Source organism: Biomphalaria glabrata, chromosome 3 (genome assembly GCF_947242115.1).
Source record: "Biomphalaria glabrata chromosome 3, xgBioGlab47.1, whole genome shotgun sequence".
In the NCBI taxonomy this organism is placed as follows: domain Eukaryota; kingdom Metazoa; phylum Mollusca; class Gastropoda; family Planorbidae; genus Biomphalaria; species Biomphalaria glabrata.
Genome location: NC_074713.1, coordinates 585,860 through 610,147, shown reverse-complemented (window position 1 = coordinate 610,147; position 24,288 = coordinate 585,860). Strand labels below are relative to the sequence as shown.

The window sequence follows — 24,288 nt, the reverse complement described above, 5'->3', positions numbered from 1 at the left end:
CTATATAATATAAACTACGTATTGATATGTGACCCATTGTAAATATGTCGTACCACACTCTAATCTCAAATTGTATCATTAGTAAATTTAAATGAAAAAGGGTTGTACCAGGTGGGAGGGGCGATACATGCAATCGCATTTCCCCCATCGGACAAATCAATACTTTTTCTTTTTGTATTATAGTTAAGAAATTACAAAATTAAAAAAATCTGTCACTAATATAATTTAAATATACTATAAATTAAATTCTTATATCGAGTCGCGCCACCCCTATTCTTTAATGCCAAATGCAATCTTTAGCAGAAATTAGTAAAGGAGCGAGGATTAATCGTTTTCACTCTACCGCCATTCCCATTTCCAGACAGAGTTTTTGTAATTTCACATGAAGTTATAAGTATTTTAAAAAAGACTTTGCATTGGAAAAGTTAGAATTCAAACGAAATTTTTCAGTATAAGAGTCATGATTGAGATGAGTTCTAAACTCAAATAACGTTTTCATTGTCACCTTTTCCCAGCCTTTACTCAATCTGATATTTTTCTAGCTAAATAAATTTGGGACTATAACTCACAATTTATACTAGAGTTTTCTTGAATACTATTTATCGAATAAGTTTTTTTTCGGCGGCGATCCTCAAAGCAAAAATCTAAATTCGTGGGGTATCCTATCTTTTCAAGGAACAAATCGGTTTTATTTGCAATGTATTATGGGCCTATAAATTCAAATTAGAATATTTTTCAAGTACAACATTATTCGAAAGGTCGTTTTTTAATAGTATGAATAATGAGCTTCAGGTCAGGAGAATGCGTTTCTGCAGTGCTTCGCCCCGAACTTCATTTATGGGTAATGAGTTGTAGATGTCAGGAGAATGCGTTTCTGTAGAGAAGAATGCAAGAAAACGCTTTTGGCGTCGGGGCTTCGGGCCGAACTTCATTTATGGGTAATGAGTTGTAGATGTCAGGAGAATGCGTTTCTGCAGTGAAGAATGCAAGAAAACGCTTTTGGCGTCGGGGCTTCGCCCCGAACTTCATTTATGGGTAATGAGTTGTAGATGTCAGGAGAATGCGTTTCTGCAAGGAAGAATGCAAGAAAACGCTTTTGGCGTCGGGGCTTCGCCCCGTACTCCATTGATGAATAATGAGCTGTACTTGTCAGGAGAATGCGTTTCTGCAGTGCTTCGCCCCGAACTTCATTTATGGGTAATGAGTTGTAGATGTCAGGAGAATGCGTTTCTGCAGTGAAGAATGCAAGAAAACGCTTTTGGCGTCGGGGCTTCGCCCCGAACTTCATTTATGGGTAATGAGTTGTAGATGTCAGGAGAATGCGTTTCTGCAAGGAAGAATGCAAGAAAACGCTTTTGGCGTCGGGGCTTCGCCCCGTACTCCATTGATGAATAAAGAGCTGTACTTGTCAGGAGAATGCGTTTCTGCAGTGAAAAAAAGCAAGAAAACGCTTTTGGCGTCGGGGCTTCGCCCCAAACTACATTGTGAAGAATGAGCTGTACTTGTCAGGAGAATGCGTATCTGCAGTCAAAAAAGCAAGAAAACGCTTTTGGCGTCGGGGCTTCGCCCCGAATTTCACCAGAGAACCTTATAGCGCTGCCCCAGTTGTTTTGTTTTTCGCCGAAGGTTAAGAAATGCTGCTTTTTTTATTCTCATATTTATATATATATATACATATATATATGTGTGTGTGTGTGCGTGTCTGTGTGTGCGCGCGCGCACTGTATGCACGTTTATGCGTAGGGTTAGGGTTTACTGGGCGTTAGGGTTAGGGTTTGGAAAAAAATCGCCCCCCCCACTCCAAAGTTCTGGATCCGCTAGTGTCGCATAGTAGTAGTTCTTATAGAGCGATGGTCCTCGCTTAGTTATCGCTTAAGTCTTCTCTTAGTAATGTTTATTCAAGTTTTGTGATATTAGCGGGTCCATTAAATAAAGTTTTATTAGTTGAAGTTATACTAAGTGAAGTTTCGTGTATCTTTTACGTTTTATTTATGAAGTATCAAGTCAAGTTGTTATTGAATTGAGAGGTTATTTTATGTGAAAGTTGAAGAAGTATTATTAAAGAAGTTTTAAGAAAATACAGAGAGTTGTTTCTTTCTTCATTTCATTGAATAGTTCGATAATATAATCCCCGGCGAGTGTGAACGTCACACTAGACAGCCCCCCCCCGCCCCCGCTTGGAGTTTATAGGACACAGAACTTACTAACGCACATTGGGCATGGTTCAGTTGTTGGTGTCTGGGCTAAAAAGCAAGTGAAAGGTGAAAAGAGCGTTGAATTGATATGTTTTTTTTTCTGTTGTTGTTGTTTGTGTGCGTGTATCATGCACAAATTGTAAGACAAAATTTCCTTATGGATAGTAAAGATTAGAATGCCAGGAGTATTTCATTAGGTTAATTGACCAAAGCTTAACTAGGATTCCATCTTTCCCACTTGTCCTTTGTTTGAGTTGCTGTGTGTGTTTCAAAGGTACATCTAGGGATCTTTTTGTATTGTGAAGACCTAAAACACTTCCCAATTTCCCCCCCCCCCCACACACACACAAGAAAAACAAAACCCTGGCTCAGCGTGTGTATTAATCTAGTCACAGTCCGGCTAGTCTGTGTATATACAATTCTACTGATAGGCTTATAAGGGCCGTTTGTTGTACTGTCCTTTTCTGAGGTTATCCCTCTTGCGAGATAGATGCCCCGCACGGTGCGCTGATGTCTGACATTTACGCCTTGCTCTTTTTGTCTGCTTTAAAAGTCAGCTGACTTGGAAATGTTCCTGGATCCGATTTGCGGATATACCAGAAAGCGTAGTATGTTAAAGAAAAAAGATTTTGTATTTTTCTATCCAAATTTATGTATTATTTTTAATACTTTGATGAAAAATGATAACGGTCAAACTAGAGTTTTCCCAGTGTGGCCAGATAGCCAGTGATTCCTTTCCCAAAAATTATACCTCTACTGTCAAATTTCTAGGAAAATCGTTAGAGCAGTTTTCGACAACAGCGTCCACCCACCCACTAGTCCCCATGAATTGGTCGTGCGGTTTGCGCGCTGGACTGTCGTTCGGATTTATCGACGGTCGAGGGTTCAAACCCTGCCCGCTCCCATCCCCCGTCGTCCTGCGGGAGGTTTGGACTAGGAAGTAAACTATCTTCAACTCTGAAGGAACATCCGAAACATGTAAAACAAACAAACAAACAATTCGCAAGTTGATTAGAGCAATTGGGGGTCGATATATATTAAAAAGCTACGTGATTCTATTCTATTTTTTCTTCTTTCTGTGTTGAGAATGTCCCCATCACAATAGAATTCTCCGAATCAGTGAAGAAGCACAAGTATTTCATTCCCGCCTTTTTTTTGTTTTCCGCGCCCATTTTTTACCCTGACGTCTGCTGGTTGGGTAATAACACATTGATGATGAACATCCTTGTCACGGTTATTCTCATCGTATTGTCTTCGCTTCCCAGTTAACACACATCCTGTACTATAGGAAGTACTTAGTACATAGTGTTACAGACAGGGCCGGCCTTAGGCCACTGCAGCCTATGCGGTCGCAGTGGGCCCCGCGCTTTCATAGCCCCCCGCGCTAATTCCAAGTGTACATTATTAAATTAAACCATTATAACGTATATAAAATAACAGGGTTTTCGCGAACTCCTGGTTTTCCAGGGCCTCCAGGAAATCTCATGAAAAGGCAAAATATACGATAAAGTCCTGAACTTTTTTGAATTTTTTCAAATCTCCCGAAGAATAGACGAAATTGACATTTTGGGGTGCTAATAAATAAACAGTGGCATTGCGAGCTTTCATTTGATAAAAATTTATTGCAAAAACGAAAGTAGGCCTATTTTCTAATTAAAAAAAAAAAAAAAAATTTTGACATTATGCTTAATCCCTACCCAGACTAGGCCCCGCGCGATCCGTTTCGCATAGGGCCCCGCAAATGCTAGGGCCGGCCCAGGTTACAGACCTACGCCAACAAGTGGACAAATCAATTTAGATAAGCTGACCAACAGTCGGTTATTTCGCCTCCCCCCCTTCCCACCCAATCATGACACCCTTGATAAGCCAACCTACTCATAGTGCTCCCTATCTTCTGACACCAATATTTGTGTTAGTATTTATGTCTGTTAACTGTTCTTTTGTACGATGTCGCAACATTACGGCTTGCCCATTTGCATTTTTTTTAAAAATCGAAACCAGTGACTGCATGTCCGTATGAAGAACAGATCCTTGTAGCGGTACAGAAAGATCACTTCACCGGTCTGTGCGCGTGTGTGTGTGTGTGTGGGGGGGGGGCTTTTCTTTATATAGCCAACATGAATGGATCAAATGCTTATTCCACAAGGCAATAGAAATGTATGTACACTTTGAATGAAGCCTGCTGTATCCTGAACTCTCGCGTCACGTGATTACAGTTTGGTCTCCTACGTTATTGATACTGGAACGATTGTGCTCAAACTTTCTCTCTTGTTCGTATTTTAGAGTTGGCATGTTTGGTTGATTTCTCAGTTAAGACGTTCAATGTTGTAAGTCTATAATGACCGTAAGCGCATAAATGACAACACGGCTGATTTACAGCTAATGCCTTTCCCGCTGTCGTGTTCAGAGAACAGCTTGCTAGAAGTTTTCTCCAGATTTGAGCTGACAATGAATGCAACAGAAGGGTAAGGCAAAAAAAAAATAAATAAAATCAATCTATCAGGGGGTGGGGGGGGGGGACTTAATGTCATAGCGAGATAGTCACCCCATTGTATGTGTGGGAGGTATTGTTCAAGTCTGTTGGGGGGATAAAGTTCTATTGAAATGTCTTTACTCTGTGCCTTATTTTTTTTTTTTTATAGTCAATCGAATGTATAACATTTTTTGACGTTCGCATAATTGAGAATAGGAACAATTGCAGAAATGTTCCCGACTCTATAGACCCTGCTTTAACCTACATCATTTGTCACATTTTATTTCATGTGGATGAAAATCTTGTTTGCTGGGTGGATATAAATTAAAGTTCTCTCTTTTTCGACATCAACATCTTTCATCGACGGCCTCCTTTTTTTTCTTTTTCCGTCTTTGTGAAACTATTTTTGAAAAGAGATCTGCTGGGTTTTTTTTTTTTCTGTCTTTGTGAAACTAATTTTGAAAAGAGATCTGCTGGTTTTTTTTTTCTGTCTTTGTGAAACTAATTTTGAAAAGAGATCTGCTGGGTTTTTTTTTGTTCGGAAACCAAGGGCTATTCTGCGCTGATCAAAGGAGCCCCCCCCCCTTTCTCCTCGGACTTCGACTTCACCGTTCATGATTATTTCATCCCCCAATTTAAACACACACACACACACATTTAAGGCTGTAGTGTCTACCACAAGGGACCTCATTCACCAATCGTAAACAAACAAAGATTTAGCCACGTGGTGCTCCATCTCTTCTATACAAATCACGATCTAATTTTTAATACACCGTGGCTATCGCGTGGCAGTTTTTTTTTCGCTGTTTTATCAATATTATGACGTGACTAAATGTTGTTTTGTTTACTATTGGTGAATGAGGTCCATTTGTAATGTGGTCACTAGTTTAGCGTAGTGACGACCTAGAAGAGTGTAAGGTGAAAAACAATAACAATACGAACACGCTTCTTCTGACCTTAACTTTTACTTTACATTTCTCCTAGTTCTAGATCTAGTAATACAATCAGAGACCAAGACTAACCTCCCTGGTCACTTTATGAAACAGACACTGTACTGCGTTGACCAGACCTAGACTGGCTTCCCTGGTCACTTCATGAAACAGACACTGTACTGCGTTGACCAGACCTAGACTGGTTTCCCTGGTCACTTTATGAAACAGACACTGTACTGCGTTGACCAGACCTAGACTGGCTTCCCTGGTCACTTTATGAAACAGACACTGTACTGCGTTGACCAGACCTAGACTGGTTTCCCTGGTCACTTTATGAAACAGACACTGTACTGCGTTGACCAGACCTAGACTGGCTTCCCTGGTCACTTTATGAAACAGACACTGTACTGCGTTGACCAGACCTAGACTGGTTTCCCTGGTCACTTTATGAAACAGACACTGTACTGCGTTGACCAGACCTAGACTGGTTTCCCTGGTCACTTTATGAAACAGACACTGTATTGCGTTTACCAGACCTAGACTGGCTTCCCTGGTCACTTCATGAAACAGACACTGTATTGCGTTTACCAGACCAAGACTGGCTTCCCTGGTCACTTCATGAAACAGACACTGTACTGCGTTGACCAGACCAAGACTGGTTTCCCTGGTCACTTTATGAAACAGACACTGTATTGCGTTTACCAGACCTAGACTGGCTTCCCTGGTCACTTCATGAAACAGACACTGTATTGCGTTTACCAGACCTAGACTGGCTTCCCTGGTCACTTCATGAAACAGACACTGTACTGCGTTGACCAGACCAAGACTGGCTCCCCTGGTCACTTCATGAAACAGACACTGTACTGCGTTGACCAGACCAAGACTGGCTTCCCTGGTCACTTCATGAAACAGACACTGTACTGCGTTGACCAGACCAAGACTGGCTTCCCTGGTCACTTTGTGAAACAGACACTGTAGTGCATTTACTAGGCTTAGACTGGCTTCCCTGGTCACTTTATGAAACAGACACTGTAGTGCATTTACCTGGCTTAGACTGGGTTTCCAGGTTCACTTTATGAAACAGACACTAATAGTACTTTGTTTATTATTATTCCCTTATCTTAAGAACACACTATAGGAACCAACTGCAAACTATTTATAGAAATCACTATCAAAGTTCCGTAACTGATTTCATCATTTTAAATCAACTTTTACCTGCAGCTATTTTGACAATGAGTAATGTAGCGTGCACCCCCCCCCCCCTTTTTCCCCCCAACTTAAATTTTTATGTACGCTACGTTCGGAGAGTTGTGCAAACGGGATATTATTATTGATTAAGGCGTCCCCGACGTGTGGATACGTGTTAAGTTGCACGGCTCTGAACCAGACATCCCGCCTTCACTCCCTGATGAAATACCTGGGCACTCCCTTGCCCTGATCTTATATTTAGCCAGACCGACTTGACCTGAGGTGAGGTTCCCCAGCACTTACGACACTTTCTTAGCGGATGTATTTCAAACTGGCTGTTCCTTATGTTTAAAGATAGTCCATTTTTTTGTGTGGTCTTAATTCAATGTGGATTTGTAACGCTGTGACGTAAGTGGTGCGATCCAAGTGTTTGTAAATCTAATACTAACTAATGTCCTGCTGAGACAAACCCTGTTTATTTGTATTTCTGAATGCAGACATTCCAGGAGATCTGTTTATGTAGGCTCTAGATGTTACCTTCCGGCAACGCGTGGTATTACGAACCTGATTATCGATGCCTGGTGTTCTTTTCGTTCTGCCTGTGCTTGTTGCCTGGTTTATACATTTTTATTCAATGTTGAATTTTTATTTGTTTTAACTCTTTTCTCTCCTAACCGAGGATACCAGCGTTGATTCCACCAGAATGGGGTAAATAATTACGGAGAGAAAGAGTTAATGTAATGGCTTACCGGAAGTTCTTCAACGTAACACGTCACGTGGTCTCACTTCATAGTCTTTCATTTCATTGACCGAACGCGAACGCAGGCGATACATTAACTCACCATATTGGTTTTAGGCAAGAAAGGATCTTTTTTTTTTTGTTCTATAACTTCTAGAACATTTATTTGATTGTTGGTACTTTTCAGTCACCAAGTAGTCGTGCTTGAATACATTGTTTTTCATGCACGCATTAAAGATTTAAAAAAAAATTTTTTTTAGAATTCTGTAGCTTAAATGATGTAATGGTTTTATTTGATGAATTTGATAATGGCTTTTATTGATGATTGTGTTAATGGTTTCCACGGACGATAATTATGAAAATTGGGATGAAGGTTTTATTAATGATTGTCATGATGGTTTTTACTAAGGATGGTGATGATGGTTTATGAATGAAAGTGATGATGGTTTATGAATGATGGTGATGATGTTTTACGAATGAAAGTGATGATGGTTTATGAATGATGGTGATGATGGTGTACAAATGATGGTGATGATGGTTTCACGAATGATGGTGATGATGGTTTCACGAATGATGGTGATGATAGTTTACAAATGATGGTGATGATAGTTTACAAATGATGGTGATGATAGTTTACAAATGATGATGATGATAGTTTACAAATGATGATGATGATAGTTTACAAATGATGGTGATGATGGTTTAATTAATGATGGTGATGATGGTTTACAAATGATGGTGATGATAGTTTACAAATGATGGTGATGATAGTTTACAAATGATGGTGATGATGGTTTAATTAATGATGGTGATGACGGTTTAATAAATGATGGTGATGATGGTTTAATAAATGATGGTGATAATGGTTTATGAATGATGGTGATAATGGTTTATGAATGATGGTAATGATGGTTTACGAATGATGGTAATGATGGTTTAATGAATGAGTGTTAAGATGGTTTACAAATGATGGTGATGATGGTTTCAACAAATGATGGTGATGATGGTTTATGAATGATGGCAATGATGGTTTAACGAATGATTGTTATGATGGTTTACGAATGATTATGCTGATGATTTCAACAAATGATGGATGGTGATGATGGTTTTCACAAATGGTGATGATAATGGTTTTAACAAATGATTGCGATGATGGTTTAACGAATGATTGTTATGATGGTTTATGGATGATGATGATGATATCAACAAACTGATGAATTGTGATGATGGTTTCAACAAATGATGGTGATAATGGTTCCTACTAATGATTGTGATGATGGTTTCAACAAATGATGGTGATGATGGTTTCAACAAATGATGGTGATGATGGTTTCAACAAATGATGGTTTATGTTTGTTTTTAAGAATAATGTTGATGATGATTGTAATGATGAATTCTTTTGTTGTGCTTGGCTTGGTGTACACGTACTACATCCAGTAAACACACACTCCTGGCAGCTTGTCATCTTGAATATTTCAGTCCTGCTGAAGGTCGATCTTTATTCCGCTCTAGTAGAGTTTCGGCACCGGCACTCACCGCCAAGCAGGTTTGGCTTCTCCAGTTTCCCCAAGCTATCTGGCTCTGTTCACTTGTTATCGCAGTCAATTTTATGGCTGCTTCTCTTGCCTATCAGGGAGGTGGGAGTCGATGGGAGGTTACCTGGTTACAATGATAATGAAGCCCAGGACCAACACTGTACGATTTCACTTCCTAACTTTGCTGTGATTACCTCGTAATCCCCTGCAAATCAACTCAAATATAAGGTTTTAACACTAGTCAGCATTTAGCTGAATCTTTACGTTCGTCTACGGGACCTGGAAGTACATGTTTCAAAGCAGCGTGTTCCAGAGAATGAAAGCACCAGAAATACTGTATTGATACTATTGGTTGCTATGGAGACGGAGGAAGTAGAAGTCAGTGTCACGTGGTTATTGCATCGTTCGGACCAGGCATTCATTTCTTTTTGTTTTAAAGTTGAATTAACATTGTTTAACAAGTACCGTAATCTATAAAAAAAATACTTATAACAAGCAAACAAAGATTATAGTGATTACAGTGGCATCAATAATTTGGAATTCAATCATCTAATTAAGCTTTTAATACATCTAGACTATTCATAATAAATGGTTGCAATTGGAAATATTTGTATGAATTGTTTTTGTTTAGAGCGCGACCTTCATGCTTCTAGCATGCTCAGTACCGGTACGCTATGGCCCAATGACTTTTGTGGATCCCCAATGACTTTTGTGGACCCCCAATGACTTTTGTGGACCCCCAAAAACTTTTGTGGACCCCCAATGACTTTTGTGGACCAGTTTGGGCGAGGGATGTCTGAGAGGTTTCTTGACTGCTTTTTCAAAAGCTATGTAAATAAAACGGTTGCTCGAGCTTGAATTAGAACTCGAGGTCTCGAGCCTCCACGTTGGAAGGCCGACACGTTTGCCACTAAGGTATTCAAGTACTTATAAAAATAGGTTTTATAGTCGAATAAAATAGAGTTTGCAATTTTTAGACGAGCTATTTCTTTAAACAAGTTTTATCTCCCTTTGACTTAGTACATTTCTTTATAAGACAAGATTAATGAATTACTACTTTCGATAATTGATTCAATGATTGGATTTTACAAAAAATAATAATTTTAAATTGATTCGCGTGTTGTCGTCAACAATATATAATTGCGCAAAGTTTCAACTTGATCCTAGGATAAATTCTTCATTAGTGAGATATATATTTCTAAATGTGCAGTTCTTCCCTTTAGAGACGTTTTATTTTTTATATTTTTTAAAATAAAGTCTTTTATATATTTTGCTATTTTTGAAATATGGAAGCCCTATTTCACCCGGCCCTGAGCTTAACATTATTATATAACAGCTTAATTCAATACTTTCTTCTTGCAACCAATATATTTATTAGAATGGTTGTGTCAGCGTGCTGTCCAATTAACATTCATCTAAGACTCTACCGACTTATTTAAACCCCTTCACCCAGAGTTCTACTGACTTATTTAACCCCCTTCACTCAGAGTTCTACCGACTTATTTAACCCCCTTCACCCAGAGTTCTACTGACTTATTTAACCCCCTTCACCCAGAGTTCTACCGACTTATTTAACCCCCTTCACCCAGAGTTCTCACGACTTATTTCATCCCCTTCACCCAGAGTCCCCAACTGCTATCTGTTACAATTGTTTACAAGAGAATCTCTGGCCCCTGCAGGATTCCTGGCATTACGACATGGCGTAGACCTGAACATCCAATAAAAAGAAAAAAAGTTCAGCATTGTATGTTTTGAACATTTTGTATCTTTAAGCGTGTTCAGACTACCGTGAAATTGTAACAAAAAGTTCTTCAACAAATCCAGGAAGCAAAACACTTTTTAATTGTTTCATTTTTTTTAAAGTGAGTTTTTGTTGATACTATATCTTTTAGATGTATATGTGCACCTAGTTTTGTTAGTAGAACTTCTAGATCAGCGGTTCTCAACCTTTTAAGCTCGGCGACCCCTTTTTACAATCTCTCACTCTGCCGCGACCCCCCCCCCTCCATAGACACACACAGCAATAGAAGAATAGACAATAGCAATCCTTATTTTTGATGGTCTTAGGCGACCCCTGGCAAATCGTCAATCGACCCCCCAAGGGGGTCGTGACCCACAGGTTGAGAACCCCTGTTCTAGATGTACATGTGAACCACGCCATGTTCTTGGACCTATTCATAATCTACTTGAAATTCGTTTGAAATATTCACTGAAAGTTCGGAGTAATAATGCTTGTCCAAAGATTAATGAGGCTACGCAGCCCCAGCTGCGACCTACATATTTTGACACAGGCGACGCAGTATTAACCGCTGTCCGTCGATTTAGATTCTCTTTCGCGATCTGCGTCTGTCCGCTGCAGCGTATTTTCTTTTGGTCTCAAATGTGTATCCCTCGGCCTTTGTAAGCGATCTCCGGCCATGTACTCTCTTCCATGTCAGCCAAAGCAAGTTAGCGCCTAATCTGGTCTTTAAGACGTTTCCGTGGGGCACCTCTGTAAAAAAAAAAGAGATACTTGAAAAAAAAATAATCTTACGTTGCGTGAAATTGCATCAATTATTTCGAATCAATCATGTCATTGATTTTTAATAGATCCCAGGTTTTGTGCGTTTTTTGTCTGTCCTCTCGTCACGCTTAGCTGTAAGCGCTATTGAAAATTCCATTTCTTTCTCGCTTGTGTAGCCCTCAAAACCTGCTTCGGGTTGATTGATTTTCTGAACTACGAGTCAATCTTGTTTTTACATTTCAAAATGCGAACTGTTTTTTTTTTTTTACACAGACACGCCATTTTAGAAGCAGTGTGAATAAGTCTTATTTACTTAAAAGTATACTTTGTGTTGCTTAACTCTTTCTCTCCTACCTGACGATACCAGCGTTGATTCAACCAGAATGTCGTAGATAATTACGGAGAGAAAGAGTTAATGGGGGTGTTAATAACATGGACATGATCAGACTATTTGATGTCATGTCTTTCTTTTTGCAAAGCTTAGATCTCTCTGTCTGTCTGGTACAAAGTTTGTACACGCTATTTCTCCCATTCCACATTCTCAGATCAAGTTGAAACTTTGCACAATCATTCAATGTTCCTAACAAGATATGAAAAAAAAATTAGTTAATTAGTGGAGATTTATTAATTGTGTATGAAATTGATTAAGGGAAATACATCTTACAGTATTGATATATATATATATATATATATATATATATATATATATATATATATATATATATATATATATATATATATATATATATAGCTATAATAGTTTGTATATTTTGCTTTTAAAATATATGCGTGTGATGTTTTAAAATTTGTGGAATGAAATTGTTTGATTATGTTTTTCTTGGTATTTTGGTTGCTGCTTTTGGCTGTCTTAAATCCTGCTCTAAACACTTTATGATTTTTTTCTTTGACAAGATACACTAGCCAGGGCTCGGTGTTATTTCACAATGTCATGTCCATACATTTATTGACTCTGAATCTGTATGTCAAGCTGGTCACGACGACCTTATTCAGGCATTCGCAATCTCAGTCGGTCATCGCATCTGTGAGAATGTAAACTTAGGACCAAAAAGCTTTCACGGAGAGAAAAAAAAAGGCCAGAGAAAATAGTGATGAGAGAGAGAGAGAGAGAAAGGGGGGATGGAGGGAGAGAGAGAGAGGGAGGGAAAGAGGGAGAGAGAGAAAGGGGGGAGGGAGGAGAGAGAGAGGGGGGAGAGAGGGGGAAGGAGGGAGAAAGAGAGAGGGAGGGAGGGAGAGAGAAATTTTTACTCGTGTACACATAAACATAGTCATTTTTAATGGCACGACTTTGTTGGCAGTTCTTGTTATTCTACAGCTTTGATCTGAAAAGACTTTGCATAATAATGTGTGTGTTCGACAGGCCCGCAGGGGCCGACCAACAACTCATTAATTTTTTTTTATTTTTTTTTAAGATTTATTCTAAGGCTCATAATTTCATTCATTTGAAACAGTTTTGTTTAAAAAAATTCATGGATTTTAAAATCCGTGGTGAGGACACGAAGGATTGTCTTGAAAGTAAGTCACGAGCTACCTACTAAGTGTGACTGTCTTCTGTAATCCTCGAGCTCATCAATATTCTGTGTCAACTTTGACCTCTTAATGACGATAAAGATAGCCGCCACAATCTAGTACTAAATCTTTTTCTCCCTAGAATGTTTTTGTGTGCACCATTCCCTCCCCTTACCGAACCAAAACATGGTGCTATCAATTCGGATCTTTAAAATAAATGTCGTTCAATTGTTGCCCGCCTCCAACATTCTGCTTCAAGCTCCAGCGTATGAAATGTTTTGTAAATCTCATTTTTCATTTTATCGATAACAAGCAAGACATAAACATTATTTAAAAAACTTTAAAAAATTAAGGTTATATTGTTATTGTATCAATTAGTTTTGATCAGACATGTAATTATTTATGATTGACCTAGAGTCTAGACATATAAATCTGTGTCATATAAAATATTTTTACCAATTGTTTTTATTTAGCTTTTAGCTTTCTCGACGCGCTATGATCCTATCCCTTGTCTGGACCAATTGTGAAAGGGGAGGGAATGAAGAAGTGGGTGTCTTAGTGTTCACCCAGGCTCAGGAGTTCTCAAGGGGAGTAATTCAACTTATACCACCACATCTGTCAAGGACGATTTCTTTCACTTGTTCAAGATACCAAACAAAATAATTAATTAACAATAGTTAATCAATTCATTTGTTAAATTTTTTTAAAGTGATTCTTGTGTTGTCAGGTTAAAGAAATAATTGTGCGAAATTTCAGCTTAATCCGAGATTGGTTGTGGGAGAAATAACGTGTACAGACTTTTTACCATACAACAGACTGAGTTCATGATATCTGATATAATAATTGTAAAAAGTTTATAAAAAGCAGATTGAATGTTTTATATCAGCTCCCAGTCCGGTCCTTGCTTCTGATATGAACATAATTCTCATTTGTCTCTCTGGGCATTGAATTTTCCTCTAGGCCACCGTACACACCTTACTGGGTAAGAGGGCTTGATCAAACTAATTTGTTAATGTCATTACGTGTCTCATTATCATGCTCAACATGAGACAGTGTGTTAAATTATACATGCACTGCCTACGTGCCTTGTAGCGGCTGGCTGGCCACGCCTACTTGAGTTACTATAAATAGACATCGACCCAAGTTACGGGAATTCCCCCCCACACGAAGCTGACAGCTCGGATCAATTTTATTTTGCTGAGAGAAGAGCTACGCGACATGGTTATTATGATTTCGCCGACTCTGCTCTCCGGTTTAGTGACCGTGTGGGGGGGGGGGGGGATCAATAGGATCGAACCGCCAATACGAGGGTGTTTGGGGAGTTTCTCGATGAAACATGCTGCTTGGAACATACTGGAGACAGCAAGCCACGCGAGCACAAATCTGTTCAATAGAGCGGCCACAAGCTAAAGAGGAGTCACAAGCTAAAGAGGAGTCACAAGCTAAAGAGGAGTCACGCTTGTGTGTTGCTGTATCAGCCAGGGTCGGATTTATGGAAATTCAAGGGTAGGAAAAAAAAACAACAGAAAAAGAATACTTTGAGAAGAAAAAAATAAAGCTTATTTAAGTGAAAGAACGCTAATTACTGCCATTTATCTGAAAATTACAGGGTTTAGCTCCCTTTCTGTCCATAAAAAAATTAATCAGTACTAAATGATTAACTAATTGCTAATTATTTTTGGATTGATTCGTGTATTGTCATCGACTATGAATAATTATGCAAAATTTTCAACTTGATCCGAGAACAGGAAGTGGGAGGGGAAATAATGTGTAAAAACGTAATAAAGGGATTAAATCCATATATATATATATATATATATATATATATATATACATCCTCATCTCTCATCAAGTGTATTTTTTTTATCCATTCATGACTGGGTCAGGTCCAATGAATAATTGTGGCAAGTTTCAACTTGATCCGAGAATAGGAAGTGGGAGAGAATAAACATGATCAAACTTTTTACCAGAAAGACATTTTTAGTTGATATGATATAAGCTTTGGACAAATTAAAACACATTATGTAAGAAAATGCGTGACATTAGATTCAGTTGACAAGCACTCTCATTCTTAAGAAATATGTTTGTAAAATGTTTTGTAAAATGTTTTACATGTTTCGGATGTTCCTTCAGAGTTGAAGATAGTTTACTTCCTAGTCCAAACCTCCCGCAGGACGACGGGGGACGGGAGCGGGCAGGGTTTGAACCCTCGACTGTCGATATATCCGAACGACAGTCCAGCGCGCAAACCGCACGACCAGGCAGCCATCCATATGACATGCTTTTAGATGTATTCCTATTATCCAATCCATTTATATTGTAATCCATTTATATTGTAATTGAAGGTTGAAGAGGGTAGGGGCTTTAAAAAAATCGTATAGCCTACTCAGGGCTTCCACTTAACTAATATCCGGCGCTAGTATCAGCTACAACATGGACAGGTTCTCTACTGTTCCGATTAGAGCACTGAAGCGTGCACATGTGCTAGGCCAGTGAAATTGGAAATGAGAAAGGTGTAGCTGTTGGTCAGTCCGGTCAGCGGATAAGGTCAAAGAAAGAGGAAAAGGGGGGCGGGATAGGCGAAGAGTTTCGTAGTACTATAGTAACTTAGTGTAAAAAAAGTAGTAAAGTTTCCCTTTCAGACCTTACGGTGTGTAGGACAGATGATTTATAGCTCATCTGTTATTGTGGCCTTACGGTTTACAAGGGTGTCATGTGGCCAGCACAACGACCAACTGCCTTTACTTTTCCTCAACTAATGCCAGGTACTAATTAGAACTGGTTGGGCTTTGAGGCGCCCTAGACATCTCGAAATTAAAAATCCCAGTCTTCATCAGGATTCGAACCCGGGACCCCCGATTTGGAAGTTAAGCGCTTTACTGCTCACACGCCACGCGCTTAGTGTACTAACTGGAATTGATTGGATACGTTTCGGACTTTCCTTTATAGAAGAGGGGAGGGCAGCGTTCAAACTCGGGGCCATCTTAATGACAGTCTCACGCGTATACCACACGACCAACCAGCCATCCAAGTTTGGACACATATTACATTTATTGTTTGAACGTATTTATGACACTTGGAAAAATCTATTGAGTGTGGCAAGATAATCTGTAGATTTGAATTATTGGAGATTATATCTAGACACTTGAAAAAAGAAATGTAACTCTTCTGCTTCGAGAGACCTCGTTTTCTCTTGAATGTATATATGGTACTTATAAAAATCTATTTTGAGTGTTCTTTCTGTGTGTGTACGCTTCCTTATGATCCAGCTGTGTTTATAGCGGTTATAATGGCCTGGACGAGAAGGGAGAGCTGGGGCGAGCTCGGTGCAGGAAGGGAGTGGGAGACAGCTGATGGCAAAGCGGGAAGCGGTGGGCTGGCATGGGGGGGGGGGTGGTTTTGACTGTAAGGCCATGTTGATGAGCTGAGCAAATGCCTCGGTGTTTGTGTGTTGTGGATAGTGGTCAGTGCTGGACACTTAGGGGGGTCTTTGTTTACAAACCCCAAAAAAAAATCCAGCTCGCGTGTGTCTCCTCTCGCACCCCCAGAGTGTCGCACACAGTGTGACCCCCCACCTCTCCCCCGTCGTGTCAATAACTGCGTCAAGAAGTTCTCGCTCGACAGTTTCGCTACTAGCGGAGCGTCCCGTTAGTGTCTGGATTGGTCCGCTATAGCGGTACTTTCGCGCAGACCTAGGTCAGCCTACCGGTGCTGTTTCTTTTTTCCCTTTACTACGGATATCAACCCACTTGAGTGGTTTTAACAGTGGTGGATCTGGTGTTAGTATGTACTAAACTTAATACCGGTTATGAGAAAGCTCTTAAAAGAAAAGTGGTGCTTTGTTTTGTTTTGTTTCTAGCTTGTATTTAGTGAATGTAGATTTCAGTGTTATTGAAACTTGTGATTTTCTTTCTCGTGAGTGCTTGGAGTTATTGTTCAGAAACGTAAGTACAAAGTAAACGGTTTATTGTACAGGAAAGTAAGTACAAAGTAGACGATCAAAGCAGTTCACTGAGGACGTGACGCTGTAGACAAGATTTATTGATGACATTCTTCCTACACTCGCATCTAATGGATAGTCGGGCATTACTTTTAAATCTCTTAAAGAGAAGCTTTTAGCAATCTGGGCTTCCTTGACGGATGGACACGCGAGGCAAGCGGGCGGAAATGGGCACGTAATGGTGGGCTTGAGGCTAACAGAAAGAGAAATGGGCACATAATGGTGGGCTTGAGACATACTGACAGAGAACTGGGCACATAATGGTGGGCTTGAGATATACAGACAGAGAAATGGGCATCTAATGGTGGGCTTGAGACATACGGATAGAGAAATGGGCACCTAATGGTGGGCTTGAGACATACGGACAGAGAAATGGGCACATAATGTTGGGCTTGAGACATACGGATAGAGAAATGGGCACCTAATGGTGGGCTTGAGACATACGGATAGAGAAATGGACACCTAATGGTGGGCTTGAGACATACGAACAAAGAAATGGACACATAATGGTGGGCTTGAGACATACGGACAGGCGATATTGGCTTGAGACGGACGGACAGACAAACGGGCACATAATGCTAATTTGCTTCCGGAGAGAATGTAATCTCTGTTGACATCTTGCATCGTCTTCCCATCAGTTACACACACACACACACATTCACTTTGTTCTTGGTGAAGACTACAAGTTCCTGGTTTATCAACACACACACACACACACATTTTATTCTTGTCCGGTTTATCAACACACACACACTTTATTCTTGTCTGGTTTATCAACACACACACACACACGCACACTTTATTCTTGTCTGGTTTATCAACACACACACACACTTTATTCTTGTCTGGTTTATCAACACACACACACACACATTTTATTCTTGTCCGGTTTATCAACACACACACACTTTATTCTTGTCTGGTTTATCAACACACACACACACACGCACACTTTATTCTTGTCTGGTTTATCAACACACACACACACTTTATTCTTGTCTGGTTTATCAACACACACACACACTTTATTCTTGTCTGGTTTATCAACACACACACACACACTTTATTCTTGTCTGGTTTATCAACACACATACACATACACACTTTATTCTTGTCTGGTTTATCAACACACACACACACTTTATTCTTGTCTGGTTTATCAACACACACACACACTTTATTCTTGTCTGGTTTATCAACACACACACACACACATTTTCTTCTTGTCTGGTTTATCAACACACACACACACACATTTTCTTCTTGTCTGGTTTATCAACACACACACACACATTTTCTTCTTGTCTGGTTTATCAACACACACACACACACATTTTCTTCTTGTCTGGTTTATCAACACACACACACACACATTTTCTTCTTGTCTGGTTTATCAACACACACACACACATTTTCTTCTTGTCTGGTTTATCAACACACACACACACATTTTCTTCTTGTCTGGTTTATCAACACACACACACACATTTTCTTCTTGTCTGGTTTATCAACACACACACACACACATTTTCTTCTTGTCTGGTTTATCAACACACACACACACTTTATTCTTGTCTGGTTTATCAACACACACACACACACATTTTCTTCTTGTCTGGTTTATCAACACACACACACACACACATTTTCTTCTTGTCTGGTTTATCAACACACACACACACACACACACACATTTTCTTCTTGTCTGGTTTATCAACACACACACACACACACATTTTCTTCTTGTCTGGTTTATCAACACACACACACTCACATTTTCTTCTTGTCTGGTTTATCAACACACACACACACACACATTTTCTTCTTGTCTGGTTTATCAACACACACACACACACACATTTTCTTCTTGTCTGGTTTATCAACACACACACACTCACATTTTCTTCTTGTCTGGTTTATCAACACACACACACACACACATTTTCTTCTTGTCTGGTTTATCAACACACACACACACACATTTTCTTCTTGTCTGGTTTATCAACACACACACACACATTTTCTTCTTGTCTGGTTTATCAACACACACACACACACACATTTTCTTCTTGTCTGGTTTATCAACACACACACACACACACATTTTCTTCTTGTCTGGTTTATCAACACACACACACACACACATTTTCTTCTTGTCTGGTTTATCAACACACACACACACATTTTTTTCTTGTCTGGTTTATCAACACACACACACACATACATTTTCTTCTTGTCTGGTTTATCAACACACACATTTTCTTTTGTCTGGTTTATCAACACACACACACACACACACATTTTCTTCTTGTCTGGTTTATCAACACACACACACACATTTTCTTCTTGTCTGGTTTATCAACACACACACACACACACACATTTTCTTCTTGTCTGGTTTATCAACACACACACACACTTTATTCTTGTCTGGTTTATCAACACACACACACACTTTATTCTTGTCTGGTTTATCAACACACACACACACACATTTTCTTCTTGTCTGGTTTATCAACACACACACACACACATTTTCTTCTTGTCTGGTTTATCAACACACACACACACATTTTCTTCTTGTCTGGTTTATCAACACACACACACACACATTTTCTTCTTGTCTGGTTTATCAACACACACACACACACATTTTCTTCTTGTCTGGTTTATCAACACACACACACACATTTTCTTCTTGTCTGGTTTATCAACACACACACACACATTTTCTTCTTGTCTGGTTTATCAACACACACACACACATTTTCTTCTTGTCTGGTTTATCAACACACACACACACACATTTTCTTCTTGTCTGGTTTATCAACACACACACACACTTTATTCTTGTCTGGTTTATCAACACACACACACACACATTTTCTTCTTGTCTGGTTTATCAACACACACACACACACACATTTTCTTCTTGTCTGGTTTATCAACACACACACACACACACACACACACATTTTCTTCTTGTCTGGTTTATCAACACACACACACACACACATTTTCTTCTTGTCTGGTTTATCAACACACACACACACATTTTCTTCTTGTCTGGTTTATCAACACACACACACACACATTTTCTTCTTGTCTGGTTTATCAACACACACACACACACACATTTTCTTTTGTCTGGTTTATCAACACACACACACACACACACATTTTCTTCTTGTCTGGTTTATCAACACACACACACACACATTTTCTTCTTGTCTGGTTTATCAACACACACACACACACACATTTTCTTCTTGTCTGGTTTATCAACACACACACACACACACATTTTCTTCTTGTCTGGTTTATCAACACACACACACACACATTTTCTTCTTGTCTGGTTTATCAACACACACACACACACACATTTTCTTCTTGTCTGGTTTATCAACACACACACACACACACATTTTCTTCTTGTCTGGTTTATCGTCCAATAATGAAAACTTCATTCTCGCACTTTGTTTTTTTTTTACTAAGTCTCCTTTATTCTCTCTCTCTCTCTCTTTCTCTCTCTCCTATCTACTCAACATACTCATTAGTTTGTATATTACTATTTCATTGTGCTGGTCTTCAATCCCTGAACCCCCCCCCCTCTCTTCAATGTATTACTTCCAGTGGACATCTGGTTTGTTTTTAGTTGTTCTCCCCCCCCTCCACACCATGCTGAGTGCTCCTAAAGTGCAGTCCTTGCCTATCTCAGACAGTCACTCCATGTGTCTGTTTGTTGTTAGTCTTTGATATGACTTGTGACGTAGTATGTTACAGTTTATCACCCTGTGTAAACCCCCTCCCCCTCCCGGCCCCTCCTTTTTTTTTTTTCGTATCTCCGTAAAGACAGGCAGAGAAGAGACACAAATAGTGTATTGCCCAATAACTGATCACAGCAAAAACTCTCTCCAGGCACCGCGTGTGTTATCATCTGGAAGTTTACATTTGATCGCGTTTATTTTATTGGCTCCCCCCCCCCATACACACACACCCCTGGCTTGTGTAGGAAATACCTGGACTGCAGTGGCAATCGTTTTACCTTGACCTTTTACTGGATCTTTTTTTTTTGTGTATAGCCTTTGCACACATACACAAACGTGCAGCCTGCGCATACCAGAGGAGACACGCTCATATACAGACATACACATGCTATACGATACAAGCACAGTAGGTGCACACACTGTGCACGGCCATATACATACATAATAAAGATGCAGACACACACGCACCTACCAGACGACACACACACATGAACCAAATACATTGATCTCGTGGACACACACTATCACTGCACGACACACGCACAGCAGACATGCAGATGAACCAAATACATTGATCTCGCGGGCACACACTGAGACTGGATGACACACGCACAGCAGACGTGCACATGAACCAAATACATAGATCTCGCGGACACACACTGACACTGGACGACACACACACAGCAGACATGAAGATGAACCAAATACATTGATCTCGCGGACACACACTGACTCTAGACGACACACACACAGCAGACATGCGCATGAACCAAATACATTGATCTCGCGGACACACACTGACACTAGTTGACACACACACAGCAGACATGCGCATGAACCAAATACATTGATCTCGCGGACACACACTGACACTAGTTGACACACACACAGCAGACATGCGCATGAACCAAATACATTGATCTCGCGGACACACACTGACACTATTTGACACACACACAGCAGACATGCGCATGAACCAAATACATTGATCTCGCGGACACATATTGACACTAGTTGATACACACACAGCAGACATGCGCATGAAACAAATACATTGATCTTGCGGACACACACTGACACTGGACGACACACACACAGCAGACATGCGCAAGAACCAAACACATTGATCTCGCGGACACACACTGACACTAGACGACACACACACAGCAGACATGCACATGAACCAAATACATTGATCTCGCGGACACACACTGACACTGGACGACACACGCCCAGCAGACATGCACATGAACCAAATACATTGATCTCGCAGACACACACTGACACTGGACGACACACGCCCAGCAGACATGCACATGAACCAATTACATTGATCTGGCAGACACACTTTGTGTGTGTTTGACGAAAGATTTCCTCTTCCCGGTGTGTGCTTCACATTAAGTCCCCGCCCACTCTGAACACAAGCTCGTGATCTTCCTAATTGAACTCTTCCAAGACCATGTCCCTCTTGTGAAAATACTGAATTGCTAGAGTGGGCGGTAAATCACTGCAGGTTTTTTGCGCGTGCCTGGGAAATGACACTGGCGCGCATCTCGCGCGTGTGTGTGTGTGCAACTGCGACGATCGCTCTCCTGTCTCTCGAGTTTAGTTTACTTGGTGCGATAAACTCTTTTATCTCCGCAATTATTTGTCTACATTCTTACAGAATTGTTTCAGTTTTGACATTTCTACATTCTACCCTGTTATGATCAAACTTCAATAAAAAATTTTGTTTGTAATCAGAAAATGTTACTTTTGGTTTAGAATTATAGGGGCACGCACGCTCTTTTTATACAAAACAAATAATAGTTTATAAAACCAAAACTAAATTTAATGTCGTGGTGTCAAATCAACGATGCTATGGTTAATTGGGAGAGAAAGAGTTCAACGAATTTGGTCTCTGTAATAAACATTCATTTAGAGCAGGGGTTCTCAACCTGTGGATCGCGACCCCCTTGGGGGGGCGATTGATGATTTGCCAGGGGTCGCCAAAGACCATCGAAAAAAGGGATCGTTATCGTCTATTCTTCTATTGCTGTGTGTGTCTATGGGGGGGGGGGGGTCGCGGCAGAGTGGTGGATTATAAAAAGGGGTCGCCGAGCATAAAAGGTTGAGAACCGCTGATTAAGAGCCTATTTTTTTCAGCACAGAAGTCAAAATCAAAACATTCGTGTATTTGAAGCTCTGAAAAGTCATGTGACCTCTTGACTCGATGCTTTTTTCAATAAATAACTATGTTTTCGTTGTATCCAATAAAGTTGCTATCTAGTGTTCCTATGCTAGATTTGCCACATATTTTTATGGTACAATGCATTCCTTGTAAGGACCTAAGCCAGGGTCCGTCTTCGAAACCTATGTCAAAGCACAATATAAAAACAAAACCTATCGTTTGCTTTCTCCTGGTTCTGAGCGGCTTGCAAATGTCAGAAATTTGTACTGTTATCATTTCTTGTACTTTTCCAGTTCGTTTGCTTTGTGCTGGAGCATTTCTATTTTGTTTTTGGTTACAGGTGCAAGCGAATTCTTTTGATGTGGCAACAGGCTTGCGTTTCATTGGGAGATGCTTCTGTCTGGGAAAGGAAAGGCTGACTTAACCCCCCAGGCTGATCTCCTTTGTTGTCTTAGCCAAACTGCCGATGTGGAGTTTTGGCCAGATTTTTTGTTACTTTCTAAAATGTGGCCAACCGCTGACTATGCTGAATAAGTCAAGAGAGGCGAAAAAAACATGAGGCCTAAAAAGTCTGGATTGAGCAAATAGATGGCTGCCAGATAGTTGGTATGCATTCAAGGGTGTCGTCTCGATGGCCCCGGTTCTGAACCCTGCCCTACGACACATCCCCTGGAGGAGGCTTGGGCTAAGATGTAATAATCTTCATTCCTGAAGACACGTCTGAAAACAAGCCAATTTCCCGTTTAACCCCGCAAAAGATTCTAACTAAAAGATTGCATTCTAGCTGTTTTGTATTGCAATCTGTATGTCACATATTAAACAACCTCGAAAGTATCACCAAAGGATAATGTTTATTTATTTGTTCCAAAGCTTGTATCAACTCACTCTTGTCTAATACACATTTGATAAGATTTGGAACACGTTATTTCTTATACATCCATTCTTCGATTATGTTGAAATTTGCACAATTATTCACTGCCCCCTTAAAAAATAGGAATCAATCCACATATAACCAATTAATTTCTTAGTGTCTATTCATTAATATAGTTTGATATCGAAAGGGGAAATATAGTATTGAGAAATACGGTTGTAATTACAGTTTTGAGAGGTATGGTTGTAAATGTGCAGTTATTACCCTTAGTTAAGCTTTGTTTTTTGTTTTGTAAAGTATTTTTGAAATAAATATTTTGCTTCTTTCTTTTAAAAAATAAGCTTCGATCTCCTCTGAATTGATTCGCTTCAGTTTTTGTTCATGT

General features: G+C 39.8%; 1 protein-coding gene across 3 annotated transcripts in view; it reads left to right on the top strand.

Moving 5' to 3' along the window:
• Window positions 1-24,288, top strand: part of LOC106054208 (serine-rich adhesin for platelets-like) — a 160,418-nt gene that overhangs the window by 30,738 nt on the left and 105,392 nt on the right. For 2 of the 3 annotated variants that reach the window (XM_056022810.1, XM_056022809.1), the window contains exon 1: window positions 16,677-17,036. The exons of the other annotated variant lie outside the window; for it this stretch is intronic. The gene's annotated coding sequence lies outside the window, so the exon portion shown is untranslated. Of the gene's footprint in view, window positions 1-16,676; window positions 17,037-24,288 lie in introns of those variants that run through there. 3 annotated transcript variants of the gene reach the window in all.